General features: G+C 37.7%; 2 non-coding genes across 2 annotated transcripts; both read left to right on the top strand.

Annotated features, from left to right (window-relative positions):
* The first annotated feature begins 1,012 nt into the window (after positions 1 to 1,012).
* Positions 1,013 to 1,084, top strand: TRNAC-GCA (transfer RNA cysteine (anticodon GCA)). The gene has a single exon. It is a non-coding gene; the product is annotated as a tRNA-Cys (tRNA).
* An 11,825-nt stretch (positions 1,085 to 12,909) lies between these two features.
* Positions 12,910 to 12,981, top strand: TRNAC-GCA (transfer RNA cysteine (anticodon GCA)). The gene has a single exon. It is a non-coding gene; the product is annotated as a tRNA-Cys (tRNA).
* The last annotated feature ends 2,944 nt before the right edge of the window (positions 12,982 to 15,925 follow it).

The raw sequence follows: 15,925 nt of genomic DNA on the forward strand, positions 1-15,925 counted from the left end.
CCTTACCCTATTTTGATTCTGTTGTTTGTAATTTGGACTTTTCATCAATTCCATTTGGATTATCTTTGACAGAGTCAGTGTTCCCTTGGATATTGCACTTTAATAGCATTTCAGTGTTTCCTGCTCAAAACCTGTGAGTAAATGCAGTTTTTAACACTCGGCTTGGTATTCCCTTTGGGAAATTTCTGAAACATCATTGATCAATTTTGGAATTCGGCTCTTCCTTTCACAGCACTAAACAAAGGGAATGGACTATGAAACCAATTGACAACGTTGTTATACTGTTTGGTGCTTTCTTGTATTGCACTGAAGAAATGGCGTATAAAACTTGGCAGCGAAGCAGTCAATCTATTTCTCATTTCACCTCTGTCTTCAGTCTTACATATATTTCACCTCTTCTCTGTGCATGCAAAGTATGTGTTTGTTTGAAGCACTTCATTTTTGTGCAACGTAGGAACTATTTAATTTCTCCTTAAAAGCTCTGCCTACTTGCAAGATGTACGAACTATCATTGCAGTTGCAAGAAGGCTGGTCTGAAGAATCAGGCCATTTGCAAACGCAAAATGGATTTTTCTGAAGTATTAAATGGAAGGTATTCGAAAGGGGTGTTTGGGTGTACCTTCCAAATACCGAATTGTAGCGGTACGTAGAAATGTTTTTCCACCATAATTTGGCCAAAACAATCATACTTCATCACCATCTCCGTGATTGTAGTAACCAATCCTCAAACGATAAGGTGTCCCGTAAAAACCTCTTCCCCTTTAAGAATGTTTCAAAACAATCATTGTATGTAGAGGCATTGGTCCTATGTACCACTGCCTATTCAAATAAAATAACAATGAAACAAATAAATCTGTTTTTAAATGATCCAGTTTTCCTTTAATAAATAATATTAAGGACTACTTCTCCTGTTCCACAGTTTCAAGGTTGTACTTTCTGGCAAACTTAGTATGATCCTCTCACTCTTTCATGATGTACTGATATTTTGTCATTCTGATTTTACTGAAAAGCTGGGGATATAGCTCAGTAGTAGAGCATTTGACTGCAGATCAAGAGGTCCCTGGTTCAAATCCGGGTGTCCCCTCACCCTATTTTGATTCTGTTGTTTGTAATTGGTACTTTTCATCAATTCCACTTGGATCATCTTTGACAGAGTCAGTGTTCCCTTGGATATTGCACTTTAATAGCATTTCAGTGTTTCCTGCTCAAAACCTGTGAGTAAATGGAGATTTTAACACTCGGCTTGGTATTCCCTTTGGGAAATTTCTGCAACATCATTGATCAATTTTGGAATTCAGCTCTTCCTTTCACAGCACTAAACAAAGGGAATGGACTATGAAACCAATTGACAACTTTGTTATACTGTTTGGTGCTTTCTTGTATTGCACTGAAGAAATGGCGTATAAAACTTGGCAGCGAAGCAGTCAATCTATTTCTCATTTCACCTGTGTCTTCAGTCTAACATATATTCCACCTCTTCTCTGTGCATGCAAAGTATGTGTTTGTTTGAAGCACTTAATTTTTGTGCTACGTAGGAACTATTTAATTTCTCCTTAAAAGCTCTGCCTACGTGCAAGATGTACGAACTATCATTGCAGTTGCAAGAAGGCTGGTCTGAAGAATCAGGCTATTTGCAAACGCAAGGTGGCTTTTTCTGATGTATTAAATGGAAGGTATTCGAAAGGGGTGTTTGGGTGTACCTTCCAAATACCGAATTGTAGTGGTACGTACAAATGTTTTTCCACCATAATTTGGCCCAAAACAATCATACTTCATCACCATCTCAATGATTGTGGTAACCAATCCTCAAATGATAAGTTGTCCCGTAAAAACCTCTTCCCCTTTAAGAATGTTTCAAAACAATCATTGTATGTAGAGGCATTGGTCCAATGTACGACTGCCTATTCAAATAAAATAACAATGAAACAAATATCTGTTTTTTAAATGATCTAGTTTTCCTTTAATAAATAATATTAAGGACTACTTCTCCTGTTCCACAGTTTCAAGGTTGTACTCTCTGGCACAACTTAGTATGATCCTCACACTCTTTCATGATGTACTGATATTTTGTCATTCTGATCTTACACAAACGCTGGGGATATAGCTCAGTGGTAGAGCATTTGCCTGCAGATCAAGAGGTCCCTGGTTCGAATCTGGGTGTCCCCTCACCCTATTTTGATTCTGTTGTTTGTAATTGGGACTTTTCATCAATTCCATTTGGATCATCTTTGACAGAGTCAGTGTTCCCTTAGATATTGCACTTTAATAGCATTTCAGTGTTTCCTGCTCAAAACCTGTGAGTAAAGGCAGTTTTTAACACTCGGCTTGGTATTCCCTTCGGGAAATTTCTGAAACATCATTGATCAATTTTGGAATTCGGCTCTTCCTTTCACAGCACTAAACAAAGGGAATGGACTATGAAACCAATTGACAACTTTGTTATACTGTTTGGTGCTTTCTTGTATTGCACTGAAGAAATGGCGTATAAAACTTGGCAGCGAAGCAGTCAATCTATTTCTCATTTCACCTGTGTCTTCAGTCTTACATATATTCCACCTCTTCTCTGTGCATGCAAAGTATGTGTTTGTTTGAAGCACTTCATTCTTGTGCAACGTAGGAATTATTTAATTTCTCCTTAAAAGCTCTGCCTACGTGCAAGATGTACGAACTATCATTGCAGTTGCAAGAAGGCTGGTCTGAAGAATCAGGCCATTTGCAAACGCAAAATGGCTTTTTCTGATGTATTAAATGGAAGGTATTCGAAAGGGGTGTTTGGGTGTACCTTCCAAATACCGAATTGAAGTGGTACATAGAAATGTTTTTCCACCATAATTTGGCCCAAAACAATCATACTTCATCACCATCTCAGTGATTGTGGTAACCAATCCTCAAATGATAAGGGGTCCTGTAAAAACCTTTTCCCCTTTAAGAATGTTTCAAAACAATCATTGTATGTAGAGGCATTGGTCCTATGTTCCACTGCCTATTCAAATAAAATAACAATGAAACAAATATCTGTTTTTTAAATGATCCAGTTTTCCTTTAATAAATACTATTAAGGACTACTTCTCCTGTTCCACAGTTTCAAGGTTGTACTTTCCGGAACAACTCAGTATGATCCTCTCACTCTTTCATGATGTACTGATATTTTGTCATTCTAGTTTTACTGTAAAGCTGGGGATATAGCTCAGTGGTAGAGCATTTGACTGCAGATCAAGAGGTCTCTGGTTCAAATCCTGGAGTCCCCTCACCATATTTTGATTCTGTTGTTTGTAATTGGGACTTTCCATCAATTCCATTTGGATCATCTTTGACAGAGTCAGTGTTCCCTTGGATATTGCATTTTAATGGCATTACAGTGTTTGCTTCTCAAAACCTGTGAGTAAATGCAGTTTTTAACACTCGGCTTGGTATTCCCTTTGGGAAATTTCTGAAACATCATTGATAGATTTTGGAATTCGGCTCTTCCTTTCACAGCACTAAACAAAGGGAATGGACTATGAAACCAATTGACAACTTTGTTATACTGTTTGGTGCTTTCTTGTATTGCACTGAAGAAATGGCGTATAAAACTTGGCGGCGAAGCAGTCAATCTATTTCTTATTTCACCTCTGTCTTCAGTCTTACATATATTCCACCTCTTCTCTGTGCATGCAAAGTATGTATTTGTTTGAAGCACTTCATTTTTGTGCAACGTAGGAACTATTTAATTTCTCCTTAAAAGCTCTGCCTACGTGCAAGATGAACGAACTATCATTGCAGTTGCAAGAAGGCTGGTCTGAAGAATCAGGCCATTTGCAAACGCAAAATGGCTTTTTTCGATGTATTAAATGGAAGGTATTCGAAAGGGGTGTTTGGGTGTACCTTCCAAATACCAAATTGTAGTGGTACGTAGAAATGTTTTTCCACCATAATTTGGCCCAAAACAATCATACTTCATCACCATCTCAGTGATTGTGGTAACCAATCCTCAAATGATAAGGTGTCCCGTAAAAACCTCTTCCCATTTAAGAATGTTTCAAAACAATCATTGTATGTAGAGGCATTGGTCCTATGTACCACTGCCTATTCAAATAAAATAACAATGAAACAAATAAATCTGTTTTTTAATGATTAAGTTTTCCTTTAATAAATAATATTAAGGAATACTTCTCCTGTTCCACAGTTTCAAGGTTGTACTTTCTGGCACAACTTGGTATGATCCTCACACTCTTTCATGATGTACTGATATTTTGTCATTCTGATTTTACTGAAAAGCTTGGGATATAGCTCAGTGGTAGAGCATTTGACTGCAGATCAAGAGGTCCCTGGTTCAAATCCTGGTGTCCCCTCACCCTATTTTGATTCTGTTGTTTGTAATTGGGACTTATCATCAATTCCATTTGGATCATCTTTGACAGAGTCAGTGTTCCCTTGGATATTGCACTTTAATAGCATTTCAGTGTTTCCTGCTCAAAACCTGTGAGTAAATGCAGTTTTTAACACTCGGCTTGGTATTCCCTTTGAGAAACTTCTGTAACATCATTGATCAATTGTGGAATTCGGCTCTTCCTTTCACAGCACTAAACAAAGGGAATGGACTATGAAACCAATTGACAACTTTGTTATACTGTTTGGTGCTTTCTTGTATTGCACTGAAGAAATGGCGTATAAAACTTGGCGGCGAAGCAGTCAATCTATTTCTTATTTCACCTCTGTCTTCAGTCTTACATATATTCCACCTCTTCTCTGTGCATGCAAAGTATGTATTTGTTTGAAGCACTTCATTTTTGTGCAACGTAGGAACTATTTAATTTCTCCTTAAAAGCTCTGCCTACGTGCAAGATGAACGAACTATCATTGCAGTTGCAAGAAGGCTGGTCTGAAGAATCAGGCCATTTGCAAACGCAAAATGGCTTTTTTCGATGTATTAAATGGAAGGTATTCGAAAGGGGTGTTTGGGTGTACCTTCCAAATACCAAATTGTAGTGGTACGTAGAAATGTTTTTCCACCATAATTTGGCCCAAAACAATCATACTTCATCACCATCTCAGTGATTGTGGTAACCAATCCTCAAATGATAAGGTGTCCCGTAAAAACCTCTTCCCATTTAAGAATGTTTCAAAACAATCATTGTATGTAGAGGCATTGGTCCTATGTACCACTGCCTATTCAAATAAAATAACAATGAAACAAATAAATCTGTTTTTTAATGATTAAGTTTTCCTTTAATAAATAATATTAAGGAATACTTCTCCTGTTCCACAGTTTCAAGGTTGTACTTTCTGGCACAACTTGGTATGATCCTCACACTCTTTCATGATGTACTGATATTTTGTCATTCTGATTTTACTGAAAAGCTTGGGATATAGCTCAGTGGTAGAGCATTTGACTGCAGATCAAGAGGTCCCTGGTTCAAATCCTGGTGTCCCCTCACCCTATTTTGATTCTGTTGTTTGTAATTGGGACTTATCATCAATTCCATTTGGATCATCTTTGACAGAGTCAGTGTTCCCTTGGATATTGCACTTTAATAGCATTTCAGTGTTTCCTGCTCAAAACCTGTGAGTAAATGCAGTTTTTAACACTCGGCTTGGTATTCCCTTTGAGAAACTTCTGTAACATCATTGATCAATTTTGGAATTCGGCTCTTCCTTTCACAGCACTAAACAAAGGGAATGGACTATGAAACCAATTGACAACTTTGTTATACTGTTTGGTGCTTTCTTGTATTGCACTGAAGAAATGGCGTGTAAAACTTGGCAGCGAAGCAGTCAATCTATTTCTCATTTCACCTGCGTCTTCAGTCTTACATATATTCCACCTCTTCTCTGTGCATGGAAAGTATGTGTTTGTTTGAAGCACTTCATTTTTGTGCAACGTAGGAACTATTTAATTTCTCCTCAAAAGCTCTGCCTACGTGCAAGATGTACGAACTATCATTGCAGTTGCAAGAAGGCTGGTCTGAAGAATCAGGACATTTGCAAACGCAAATGGCTTTTTCTGATGTATTAAATGGAAGGTATTCGAAAGGGGTGTTTGGGTGTACCTTCCACATACCGAATTGTAGTGGTACGTAGAAATGTTTTTCCACCATAATTTGGCCCAAAACAATCATACTTCATCACCATCTCAGTGATTGTGGCAACCAATCCTCAAATGATATGGTGTCCCGTAAAAACCTCTTCCCCTTTAAGAATGTTTCAAATCAATCATTGTATGTAGAGGCATTGGTCCTATGTACCACTGCCTATTCAAATAAAATAACAATAAAACAAATATCTGTTTTTTAAATGATCCAGTTTTCCTTTAATAAATAATATTAAGGACTACTTCTCCTGTTCCACAGTTTCAAGGTTGTACTTCCCGGAACAACTTAGTATGATCCTCTCACTCTTTCATGATGCACTGATATTTTGTCATTCTGATTTTACTGTAAAGCTGGGGATATAGCTCCGTGGTAGAGCATTTGACTGCAGATCAAGAGGTCCCTGGTTCAAATCCGGGTGTCCCCTCACCCTATTTTGATTCTGTTGTTTGTAATTGGGACTTTTCATCAATTCCATTTGGATCATCTTTGACAGAGTCAGTGTTCCCTTGGATATTGCACTTTAATAGCATTTCAGTGTTTCCTGCTGAAATCCTGTGAGTAAATGCAGTTTTTAACACTCGGCTTGGTATTCCCTTTGGGAAATTTCTGAAACATCATTGATCAATTTGGGAATTCGGCTCTTCCTTTCACAGCACTAAACAAAGGGAATGGACTATGAAACCAATTGACAACTTTGTTATACTGTTTGGTGCTTTCTTGTATTGCACTGAAGAAATGGCGTATAAAACTTGGCAGCGAAGCAGTCAATCTATTTCTCATTTCACCTGTGTCTTCAGTCTTACATATATTCCACCTCTTCTCTGTGCATGCAAAGTATGTGTTTGTTTGAAGCACTTCATTTTTGTGCAACGTAGGAACTATTTAATTTCTCCTTAAAAGCTCTGCCTACGTGCAAGATGTACGAACTATCATTGCAGTTGCAAGAAGGCTGGTCTGAAGAATCAGGCCATTTGCAAACGCAAAATGGCTTTTGTATTAAATGAAAGGTATTCGAAAGGGGTGTTTGGGTGTACCTTCCAAATACCGAATTGTAGTGGTACGTAGAAATGTTTTTCCACCATAATTTGGCCAAAACAATCATACTTCATCACCATCTCCGTGATTGTGGTAACCAATCCTCAAATGATAAGGTGTCCCGTAAAAACCTCTACCCCTTTAAGAATGTTTCAAAACAATCATTGTATGTAGAGACATTGGTCCTATGTACCACTGCCTATTCAAATAAAATAACAATGAAACAAATAAATCTGTTTTTTAACTGATCCAGTTTTCCTTTAATAAATAATATTAAGGACTACTTCTCCTGTTCCACAGTTTCAAGGTTGTACTTTCTGGCACAACTTAGTATGATCCTCTCACTCTTTCATGATGCACTGATATTTTGTCATTCTGATTTTACTGTAAAGCTGGGGATATAGCTCCGTGGTAGAGCATTTGACTGCAGATCAAGAGGTCCCTGGTTCAAATCCGGGTGTCCCCTCACCCTATTTTGATTCTGTTGTTTGTAATTGGGACTTTTCATCAATTCCATTTGGATCATCTTTGACTGAGTCAGTGTTCCCTTGGATATTGCACTTTAATAGCATTTCAGTGTTTCCTGCTCAAAGCCTGTGAGTAAATGCAGTTTTTAACACTCGGCTTGGTATTCCCTTTGGGAAATTTCTGAAACATTGATCAATTTTGGAATTCGGCTCTTCCTTTCACAGCACTAAACAAAGGGAATGGACTATGAAACCAATTGACAACTTTGTTATACTGTTTGGTGCTTTCTTGTATTGCACTGAAGAAATGGCGTATAAAACTTGGCAGCGAAGCAGTCAATCTATTTCTCATTTCACCTTTGTCTTTAGTCTTACATATATTCCACCTCTTCTCTGTGCATGCAAAGTATGTGTTTGTTTGAAGCACTTCACTTTTTGTGCAACCTAGAAACTATTTAATTTCTCCTGAAAAGCTCTGCCTACGTGCAAGATGTACGAACTATCTTTGCAGTTGCAAGAAGGCTGGTCTGAAGAATCAAGCTATTTGCAAACGCAAAGTGGCTTTTTCTGATGTATTAAATGGAAGGTATTCGAAAGGGGTGTTTGGGTGTACCTTCCAAATACCGAATTGTAGTTGTACGTACAAATGTTTTTCCACCATAATTTGGCCCAAAACAATCATACTTCATCACCATCTCAGTGATTGTGGTAACCAATCCTCAAATGATAAGTTGTCCCGTAAAAACCTCTTCCCCTTTAAGAATGTTTCAAAACAATCATTGTATGTAGAGGCATTGGTCCAATGTACGACTGCCTATTCAAATAAAATAACAATGAAACAAATATCTGTTTTTTAAATGATCCAGTTTTCCTTTAATAAATAATATTAAGGACTACTTCTCCTGTTCCACAGTTTCAAGGTTGTACTTTCTGGCACAACTTAGTATGATCCTCACACTCTTTCATGATGTACTGATATTTTGTCATTCTGATTTTACTGAAAAGCTGGGGATATAGCTCAGTGGTAGAGCATTTGCCTGCAGATCAAGAGGTCCCTGGTTTGAATCCGGGTGTTCCCTCACCCTATTTTGATTCTGTTGTTTGTAATTGGGACTTTTCTTCAATTCCATTTGGATCATCTTTGACAGAGTCAGTGTTCCCTTAGATATTGCACTTTAATAGCATTTCAGTGTTTCCTGCTCAAAACCTGTGAGTAAAGGCAGTTTTTAACACTCGGCTTGGTATTCCCTTTGGGAAATTTCTGAAACATCATTGATCAATTTTGGAATTCGGCTCTTCCTTTCACAGCACTAAACAAAGGGAATGGACTATGAAACCAATTGACAACTTTGTTATACTGTTTGGTGCTTTCTTGTATTGCACTGAAGAAATGGCGTATAAAACTTGGCAGCGAAGCAGTCAATCTATTTCTCATTTCACCTGTGTCTTCAGTCTTACATATATTCCACCTCTTCTCTGTGCATGCAAAGTATGTGTTTGTTTGAAGCACTTCATTCTTGTGCAACGTAGGAATTATTTAATTTCTCCTTAAAAGCTCTGCCTACGTGCAAGATGTACGAACTATCATTGCAGTTGCAAGAAGGCTGGTCTGAAGAATCAGGCCATTTGCAAACGCAAAATGGCTTTTTCTGATGTATTAAATGGAAGGTATTCGAAAGGGGTGTTTGGGTGTACCTTCCAAATACCGAATTGAAGTGGTACATAGAAATGTTTTTCCACCATAATTTGGCCCAAAACAATCATACTTCATCACCATCTCAGTGATTGTGGTAACCAATCCTCAAATGATAAGGGGTCCTGTAAAAACCTTTTCCCCTTTAAGAATGTTTCAAAACAATCATTGTATGTAGAGGCATTGGTCCTATGTTCCACTGCCTATTCAAATAAAATAACAATGAAACAAATATCTGTTTTTTAAATGATCCAGTTTTCCTTTAATAAATACTATTAAGGACTACTTCTCCTGTTCCACAGTTTCAAGGTTGTACTTTCCGGAACAACTCAGTATGATCCTCTCACTCTTTCATGATGTACTGATATTTTGTCATTCTAGTTTGACTGTAAAGCTGGGGATATAGCTCAGTGGTAGAGCATTTGACTGCAGATCAAGAGGTCTCTGGTTCAAATCCTGGAGTCCCCTCACCATATTTTGATTCTGTTGTTTGTAATTGGGACTTTCCATCAATTCCATTTGGATCATCTTTGACAGAGTCAGTGTTCCCTTGGATATTGCATTTTAATGGCATTACAGTGTTTGCTTCTCAAAACCTGTGAGTAAATGCAGTTTTTAACACTCGGCTTGGTATTCCCTTTGGGAAATTTCTGAAACATCATTGATAGATTTTGGAATTCGGCTCTTCCTTTCACAGCACTAAACAAAGGGAATGGACTATGAAACCAATTGACAACTTTGTTATACTGTTTGGTGCTTTCTTGTATTGCACTGAAGAAATGGCGTATAAAACTTGGCGGCGAAGCAGTCAATCTATTTCTTATTTCACCTCTGTCTTCAGTCTTACATATATTTCACCTCTTCTCTGTGCATGCAAAGTATGTGTTTGTTTGAAGCACTTCATTTTTGTGCAACGTCGGAACTATTTAATTTCTCCTTAAAAGCTCTGCCTACGTGCAAGATGTACGAACTACCATTGGATTTGCAAGAAGGCTGGTCTGAAGAATCAGGCCATTTGCAAATGCAAAATGTCTTTTTCTGATGTATTAAATGGAAGGTATTCGAAAGGGGTGTTTGGGTGTACCTTCCAAATACCGAATTGTAGTGGTACGTAGAAATGTTTTTCCACCATAATTTGGCCAAAACAATCATACTTCATCACCATCTCCGTGATTGTGGTAACAAATCCTCAAATGATAAGGTGTCCGGTAAAAACCTCTACCCCTTTAAGAATGTTTCAAAATAATCATTGTATGTAGAGGCATTGGTCCTATGTACCACTGCCTATTCAAATAAAATAACAATGAAACAAATAAATCTGTTTTTTAAATGATCCAGTTTTCCTTTAATAAATAATGTTAAGGACTACTTCTCCTGTTCCACAGTTTCAAGGTTGTACTTTCTGGCACAACGTAGTTTGATCCTCACACTCTTTCAATATGTACTGATATTTTGTCATTCTGATTTTTACTGAAAAGCAGGAGATGTAGCTCAGTGGTAGAGCATTTGACTGCAGATCAAGAGGTCCCTGGTTCAAATCCGGTTGTCCCCTTACCCTATTTTGATTCTGTTGTTTGTAATTTGGACTTTTCATCAATTCCATTTGGATTATCTTTGACAGAGTCAGTGTTCCCTTGGATATTGCACTTTAATAGCATTTCAGTGTTTCCTGCTCAAAACCTGTGAGTAAATGCAGTTTTTAACACTCGGCTTGGTATTCCCTTTGGGAAATTTCTGAAACATCATTGATCAATTTTGGAATTCGGCTCTTCCTTTCACAGCACTAAACAAAGGGAATGGACTATGAAACCAATTGACAACGTTGTTATACTGTTTGGTGCTTTCTTGTATTGCACTGAAGAAATGGCGTATAAAACTTGGCAGCGGAGCAGTCAATCTATTTCTCATTTCACCTGTGTCTTCAGTCTTACATATATTCCACCTCTTCTCTGTGCATGCAAAGTATGTGTTTGTTTGAAGCACTTCATTTTTGTGCAACGTAGGAACTATTTAATTTCTCCTTAAAAGCTCTGCCTACGTGCAAGATGTACGAACTATCATTGCAGTTGCAAGAAGGCTGGTCTGAAGAATCAGGCCATTTGCAAACGCAAAATGGCTTTTTCTGATGTATTAAATGGAAGGTATTCGAAAGGGGTGTTTGGGTGTACCTTCCAAATACTGAATTGTAGTTGTACGTAGAAATGTTTTTCCACCATAATTTGGCCCAAAACAATCATACTTCATCACCATCTCACTGATTGTGGTAACCAATCCTCAAATGATGAGGTGTCCCGTAAAAACCTCTTCCCCTTTAAGAATGTTTCAAAACAATCATTGTATGTAGAGGCATTGGTCCTATGTACCACTGTCTATTTAAATAAAATAACAATGAAACAAATATCTGTTTTTTAAATGATCCAGTTTTCCTTTAATAAATAATATTAAGGACTATTTCTCCTGTTCCACAGTTTCAAGGTTGTACTTTCCAGAACAACTTAGTATGATCCACTCACTCTTTCATGATGTACTGATATTTTGTCATTCTGATTTTACTGTAAAGCTGGGGATATAGCTCAGTGGTAGAGCATTTGACTGCAGATCAAGAGGTACCTGGTTCAAATCGGGGTGTCACCTCCCTCTATTTTGATTCTGTTGTTTGTAATTGGGACTTTTCATCAATTCCATTTGGATCATCTTTGACAGAGTCAGTGTTCCCTTGGATATTGCACTTTAATAGCATTTCAGTGTTTCCTGCTCAAAACCTTTGAGTAAATGCAGTTTTTAACACTCGGCTTGGTATTCCCTTTGGGAAATTTCTGTAACATCATTGATCTATTTTGGAATTCGGCTCTTCCTTTCACAGCACTAAACAAAGGGAATGGACTATGAAACCAATTGACAACTTTGTTATACTGTTTGGTGCTTTCTTGTATTGCACTGAAGAAATGGCGTATAAAACTTGGCAGCGAAGCAGTCAATCTATTTCTCATTTCACCTCTGTCTTCAGTCTTACATATATTTCACCTCTTCTCTGTGCATGCAAAGTATGTGTTTGTTTGAAGCACTTCATTTTTGTGCAACGTAGGAACTATTTAATTTCTCCTTAAAAGCTCTGCCTACTTGCAAGATGTACGAACTATCATTGCAGTTGCAAGAAGGCTGGTCTGAAGAATCAGGCCATTTGCAAACGCAAAATGGATTTTTCTGAAGTATTAAATGGAAGGTATTCGAAAGGGGTGTTTGGGTGTACCTTCCAAATACCGAATTGTAGCGGTACGTAGAAATGTTTTTCCACCATAATTTGGCCAAAACAATCATACTTCATCACCATCTCCGTGATTGTAGTAACCAATCCTCAAACGATAAGGTGTCCCGTAAAAACCTCTTCCCCTTTAAGAATGTTTCAAAACAATCATTGTATGTAGAGGCATTGGTCCTATGTACCACTGCCTATTCAAATAAAATAACAATGAAACAAATAAATCTGTTTTTAAATGATCCAGTTTTCCTTTAATAAATAATATTAAGGACTACTTCTCCTGTTCCACAGTTTCAAGGTTGTACTTTCTGGCAAACTTAGTATGATCCTCTCACTCTTTCATGATGTACTGATATTTTGTCATTCTGATTTTACTGAAAAGCTGGGGATATAGCTCAGTGGTAGAGCATTTGACTGCAGATCAAGAGGTCCCTGGTTCAAATCCGGGTGTCCCCTCACCCTATTTTGATTTTGTTGTTTGTAATTGGTACTTTTCATCAATTCCACTTGGATCATCTTTGACAGAGTCAGTGTTCCCTTGGATATTGCACTTTAATAGCATTTCAGTGTTTCCTGCTCAAAACCTGTGAGTAAATGGAGATTTTAACACTCGGCTTGGTATTCCCTTTGGGAAATTTCTGCAACATCATTGATCAATTTTGGAATTCAGCTCTTCCTTTCACAGCACTAAACAAAGGGAATGGACTATGAAACCAATTGACAACTTTGTTATACTGTTTGGTGCTTTCTTGTATTGCACTGAAGAAATGGCGTATAAAACTTGGCAGCGAAGCAGTCAATCTATTTCTCATTTCACCTGTGTCTTCAGTCTAACATATATTCCACCTCTTCTCTGTGCATGCAAAGTATGTGTTTGTTTGAAGCACTTAATTTTTGTGCTACGTAGGAACTATTTAATTTCTCCTTAAAAGTTCTGCCTACGTGCAAGATGTACGAACTATCATTGCAGTTGCAAGAAGGCTGGTCTGAAGAATCAGGCTATTTGCAAACGCAAGGTGGCTTTTTCTGATGTATTAAATGGAAGGTATTCGAAAGGGGTGTTTGGGTGTACCTTCCAAATACCGAATTGTAGTGGTACGTACAAATGTTTTTCCACCATAATTTGGCCCAAAACAATCATACTTCATCACCATCTCAATGATTGTGGTAACCAATCCTCAAATGATAAGTTGTCCCGTAAAAACCTCTTCCCCTTTAAGAATGTTTCAAAACAATCATTGTATGTAGAGGCATTGGTCCAATGTACGACTGCCTATTCAAATAAAATAACAATGAAACAAATATCTGTTTTTTAAATGATCTAGTTTTCCTTTAATAAATAATATTAAGGACTACTTCTCCTGTTCCACAGTTTCAAGGTTGTACTCTCTGGCACAACTTAGTATGATCCTCACACTCTTTCATGATGTACTGATATTTTGTCATTCTGATCTTACACAAAAGCTGGGGATATAGCTCAGTGGTAGAGCATTTGCCTGCAGATCAAGAGGTCCCTGGTTCGAATCTGGGTGTCCCCTCACCCTATTTTGATTCTGTTGTTTGTAATTGGGACTTTTCATCAATTCCATTTGGATCATCTTTGACAGAGTCAGTGTTCCCTTAGATATTGCACTTTAATAGCATTTCAGTGTTTCCTGCTCAAAACCTGTGAGTAAAGGCAGTTTTTAACACTCGGCTTGGTATTCCCTTCGGGAAATTTCTGAAACATCATTGATCAATTTTGGAATTCGGCTCTTCCTTTCACAGCACTAAACAAAGGGAATGGACTATGAAACCAATTGACAACTTTGTTATACTGTTTGGTGCTTTCTTGTATTGCACTGAAGAAATGGCGTATAAAACTTGGCAGCGAAGCAGTCAATCTATTTCTCATTTCACCTTTGTCTTTAGTCTTACATATATTCCACCTCTTCTCTGTGCATGCAAAGTATGTGTTTGTTTGAAGCACTTCACTTTTTGTGCAACCTAGAAACTATTTAATTTCTCCTGAAAAGCTCTGCCTACGTGCAAGATGTACGAACTATCTTTGCAGTTGCAAGAAGGCTGGTCTGAAGAATCAAGCTATTTGCAAACGCAAAGTGGCTTTTTCTGATGTATTAAATGGAAGGTATTCGAAAGGGGTGTTTGGGTGTACCTTCCAAATACCGAATTGTAGTTGTACGTACAAATGTTTTTCCACCATAATTTGGCCCAAAACAATCATACTTCATCACCATCTCAGTGATTGTGGTAACCAATCCTCAAATGATAAGTTGTCCCGTAAAAACCTCTTCCCCTTTAAGAATGTTTCAAAACAATCATTGTATGTAGAGGCATTGGTCCAATGTACGACTGCCTATTCAAATAAAATAACAATGAAACAAATATCTGTTTTTTAAATGATCCAGTTTTCCTTTAATAAATAATATTAAGGACTACTTCTCCTGTTCCACAGTTTCAAGGTTGTACTTTCTGGCACAACTTAGTATGATCCTCACACTCTTTCATGATGTACTGATATTTTGTCATTCTGATTTTACTGAAAAGCTGGGGATATAGCTCAGTGGTAGAGCATTTGCCTGCAGATCAAGAGGTCCCTGGTTTGAATCCGGGTGTTCCCTCACCCTATTTTGATTCTGTTGTTTGTAATTGGGACTTTTCTTCAATTCCATTTGGATCATCTTTGACAGAGTCAGTGTTCCCTTAGATATTGCACTTTAATAGCATTTCAGTGTTTCCTGCTCAAAACCTGTGAGTAAAGGCAGTTTTTAACACTCGGCTTGGTATTCCCTTTGGGAAATTTCTGAAACATCATTGATCAATTTTGGAATTCGGCTCTTCCTTTCACAGCACTAAACAAAGGGAATGGACTATGAAACCAATTGACAACTTTGTTATACTGTTTGGTGCTTTCTTGTATTGCACTGAAGAAATGGCGTATAAAACTTGGCAGCGAAGCAGTCAATCTATTTCTCATTTCACCTGTGTCTTCAGTCTTACATATATTCCACCTCTTCTCTGTGCATGCAAAGTATGTGTTTGTTTGAAGCACTTCATTCTTGTGCAACGTAGGAATTATTTAATTTCTCCTTAAAAGCTCTGCCTACGTGCAAGATGTACGAACTATCATTGCAGTTGCAAGAAGGCTGGTCTGAAGAATCAGGCCATTTGCAAACGCAAAATGGCTTTTTCTGATGTATTAAATGGAAGGTATTCGAAAGGGGTGTTTGGGTGTACCTTCCAAATACCGAATTGAAGTGGTACATAGAAATGTTTTTCCACCATAATTTGGCCCAAAACAATCATACTTCATCACCATCTCAGTGATTGTGGTAACCAATCCTCAAATGATAAGGGGTCCTGTAAAAACCTTTTCCCCTTTAAGAATGTTTCAAAACAA

This window comes from Lissotriton helveticus, chromosome 1_2 (assembly GCF_964261635.1).
Source record: "Lissotriton helveticus chromosome 1_2, aLisHel1.1, whole genome shotgun sequence".
In the NCBI taxonomy this organism is placed as follows: Eukaryota; Metazoa; Chordata; class Amphibia; order Caudata; family Salamandridae; genus Lissotriton; species Lissotriton helveticus.